The sequence below is a fragment of the Vigna angularis genome, chromosome 1 (assembly GCF_016808095.1).
Source record: "Vigna angularis cultivar LongXiaoDou No.4 chromosome 1, ASM1680809v1, whole genome shotgun sequence".
Classification (NCBI taxonomy): domain Eukaryota; kingdom Viridiplantae; phylum Streptophyta; class Magnoliopsida; order Fabales; family Fabaceae; genus Vigna; species Vigna angularis.
In genome coordinates this window covers 25,786,183-25,790,898 of record NC_068970.1, presented here as the reverse complement: position 1 = coordinate 25,790,898, position 4,716 = coordinate 25,786,183, and positions in this window count along the sequence as shown.

Sequence of the window (4,716 nt, the reverse complement as noted above, 5' to 3'; positions counted from 1 at the left end):
AACCTTTGGATAAATATGTATATCATATGTCGAGAAGCAACTAGTATTAAGGTTGCAATTCGCCACATGATCAATGTGCTCAACATGATGCAGATCTATTCTCGGAAATCAGCTGGAAAAGACTCATAATTGAATCACGATTAAATTTACATTAACCATCATATTAGAATTTACAAGTTTATAATGATATAACAGAGCATCTAATAAAAACTTCCAGTTAAACGATGCAACACAATCCAATTTAGGGGCCTCAAAATCTCGTTCCCATCAAGCATGAAAAGGGTGGGACATCCATCAGCATCCACCACCACAATCTTTCCAACTCTCACTCTCTCCCCATCCCCCCACACATCCCCAACCTCCCGCCACCCCTACCCTTAACTTCCATCACCACTGCATCCCTATAATACTCATCCACCGGAAAAACCCCGGATATGGTCTGCGACGCGCCGTACCCTCCCACCACCCAGAATTCCCTCCCCTCCCCGCCAACAAACCCCACACACCCAACCCGAAACCCGGGCAGTGGATCCATCGCCACCCACCGGTCCCTCCCCACCTCGTACCGCTCAACCGACCGCATGCTAGTCCCAACAGCCTCAAACATCATATGCCGTGACCCCCCGCCAGCGACAAGAATACGCCAGCGACAAGAATTCGGAGGAGGAGGACCAACAAACGTGGAAGCAGAACAACCGATTAAACACGCGCACACCTTGCCTGGAATCGGATACCGGACTGTTGTTGGACAAGCTGGAACCGGATAGCAGACTCTGCGTATTTACTTGGAACTTCTTGGACAAGCTGTAACCAGATACGGGATGTGTAACCGAATACGCCTCCCATGGAAGTTGTTCGAGAACGTGTAACCGGATACGCCAACCTTGTAACCGAATACGTCAAACTCCTTCCAAAAACTCGAACCGGATACCCTCTTCTTTGAATCGAATACCTAGCCGTGAACATCACTTCTTCAACCCCTGCTGCTTCCACGTTTGGTCATCTTCGTCCACTCCCTCATCATCATCAACAACGTTCTCCATTAACGATTGTCTTCCTCTTTAATATCCGTACAAGGCATATGAGTCTTTGTGTACTAAATCAGCGCAAATCCTTGCAAATTAGCGAGATCACTTCAACAGTGCTATCTCACAAATCATCGTTGTTCAATCATCGCAAATCGTCGCAAATCATCGCAAGAAAACAACCTCGTTTTCCAAATCTATCGTCGCCAATCACCGTGAACAGTCATTTCCCTTCAAACGAACACAGCGTAAGGCTGGTGCATTAAAGTTTTTTACTATGTTCTGTAATCAAATATCTAAATTCGTGGCTATGTGGAAATTAGTTTCATAATTTACATACTTTTTTCTTGATTTGGTGATAATGGAAATTAGTGCTTTAATTTTGCATACTTTTTTCTTTGATTTGGTAATAGTTGGCTTGGTGTTGAGGGTTAAATCTGTAGAAGAATGCAAATATTTGATTCCCCCTATAGACATGTCTATTTTCTCATCGCCTTTGCTGACTTTCTTTCTAAAGCCGAACCACAGATCACAAAAATTATTAAAACCCTAAAATCGCTTAATTTGAAATTCGTATAAACCCTAGTTTCCCAAAATGAATCACAACTTCTCTTACTGATTCCCAATTATTTTTACCAATGAATCCTAATTTGAAGAAAGAAGTCTGACTTTCTTTCTTAATTCCCTAGTTCGAAGAAAGTCATGAGCTTAATTAACTTTTTCAACATTTTCTTTAATTAAAAATAATAATATACACGTCAAAATCACCAAAACAAAATAACTTACCCACCTCATTTAAAAGAACATATTCAGTATGTCACGTCGTTTAACGATGTTTAGCTAAATTTAACGGCAGGATTTTAATTCTAACAATTTTAAAAAAATTAAGACCCAATTGAGACGAAAAATAAGTAGGATACTTATTTGAGATTTTGAACCAAAAAAAGGACCTAATGAATGATTAAACCAATTTATAAATTATAATATTTATAAATTTGTATCAATCTTTCGAGTTTGATTATAAATTATTTTATATTTAAATATTATATATTAAATTTGTGAAATAAAAACTAAATTATAACAATTATATAAGGGACTAAAGGTTTGATCTTTGAGATATATTGAGAATTATTTTTTTTTTCATTTTAGGTATTTTTTTTGTCTGCTATGGACATATTATTTATGAGTAAAGATAACAAATAAATTTGTTCTCATATGTATTGTTCAAATATATTCCTATTTTGATAGAGAATTTTTGCATTGGGTGAGAATGTTAATTAGAAATACATGATGTTTGGGTGAGAATGTTAATTAGAAATACATGATGTTTTCAACTGAGTATGAGAAAGAAGATGAATATCTATTAATATGCTCGATCCCCATTTCATAACCCTCTTAATATTTATTTCTATCCTCATTCCGTCTTTATTTAAATTACTAAAATACTCATAATTTATTAGGTAATTTTATATATATATATATATATATATATATATATATATATATATATATATATAATTTTTCGACTTTAGTTTTATTGTTATATTTTTCTTTTGTCATCAAACATTTTTTCTCTTTTTACTAATTGTTGGACTTACCCTGAAATCAATCACATTTTCAATATATTTTCTATTTTGTTATAACTTTTATGCATGTTTAAATAATATAAGTAAATTAAATATTTTTTAACTCTCATATTGGAATATTTTTACTCCTTTTTAATATATTTATTTATTGTTTATTTTTCTTGCATGAGAATAGCTTTCAATTTAAGTGTTCAATAGGATATACAAAAATATTTATCTCTTTTATTGTCTTATTCTTAATTTTTGTTTTATTTGAAATTTTTTTTTGTTTTGACAAATCAATTTTCATTATTTTTGAACAGTTTAACTAATTTCATATGTGAAAAGTTTTTTATCTTATCATATCTTTAATTATATATTTGTTTTCCTTTGTGTGATTTCATTCAATGATGTATCAAATTGTTTTTAACACACATCTAATTATTTTTACTTATTTTTAATATTTTATTTGTTGCTTACTTTTATCATGTAGAATAATGTTTTTATATTTTTATATGATTATTTTTATTTTCTAAATCATTATCATAAGTGTAATTCTATCACTAGGATTGTATCGCAAAATTCATTTACTACAGAATTATAATTGGAGTATATTTTATGGAATTAGTTCATCCTTGCAAGATTACGATCTTTTATTTCATCCATTGTAGCATGTGTGTCGTTCAAGGCATAAAGGACATGATGACTTGACATTATCCTCACCTTGTTCCGACTTATCACCGACATTCTGCTTAGGGTTTCAAACTCAATCTTAGCAACTAAACAATATGGTTACGCTCGTTGCGGGACTTAATCCAACACCTTGTGGCACGAGCTGATCACAGTCATGCACCACTTGTGTTTGTGTTCCTGAAGGCACCCTCTCTTTCAAGAGGATTCACAGCATGTCAAGCCCGGAAATTGTTCTTTACTTTGCATCAAATTAAACCACATGCTTCACTGCTTGTGCGACCCCTATCAATTCCTTTGAGTTTCATTATTGCAAACATACTCTCCAAATGGGATACTACAACATTGTGGGGGGTATGTTATAATTTTTATTAGGGTATATAAAAAAGTATTTCATTAGAATTTATAAAATGGGAGTAAAGAGACATTTAAAATATTTTAAATTTGAATATATATTTTCTAGTTGTAATCTTTTAAAAACATTTTAAAATTTTATCAATTTTGTTTCATTAATGTTTGTAAATTTAATAAATATTTTTGTTTCATGAAATTTTATTTGGTACTCTAGTTTGAAATGTATACTATTATAATTTATTATTAATTATTTGATATTGAAGAAACAACAATATATTTTTTTAATATTGAATATTTGATAATATTACGTTTTATTTGTAATAATATTTTGTAAATTTTATAAAAATTAAGTAATTGATATTAAAATAAGATGAAAACATGTATTGATACGGGCACGGTATATGGTATACCAGTTACCCATTACCTAGTAAAGACGAGAATAAGATAAAAATTTTATACTTTGTGTTTGTGTATGGGTATCTTTGTTGACTTAGTATGAGTAATACCGATGTTTTTAATTAGATATAAGGATGAGGATGAGTATATATATATTCGTCTCGTCCCCGTTTCCATACTTGTCCTAACCATCTTTACCCTCGTCCTATCTCCATTTACTAAAATATGCATAAATCTAATTAATATATATTATTCTTAGCCTTTAGTTTTATTACTTTTTTTCTTTTATTAACAAGCTTTTTGGTTGGTTTTACCATGAAGTCAATCACATTTTTTTAATAAGATATTTTCTATCTTATTAGAAATTTTATGTGGTTATATTAAAATAATGTTTGTAAATTAAATATTTGTTATGTTTCATATTTAAATATTTTTATTATTTTTATTTATTGTTTATTTTTTATATGAGATATTTAACTCTCAATTTTAGTTTTAAATAGTATAAACCCGCAATTTATTAGGTACTATAAAAAAATTTAACTCATTTATTCTCTTATTCTTAATTTTTGTTTTATTTGAAGAATTCCTTTTGTTTTATTAAAACAATTTTTATTATTTTGAACAATTTGACTAGTTTCATCCAATGATGTATTAAATTGTTTCTAATACATATTTAATTATTTTTA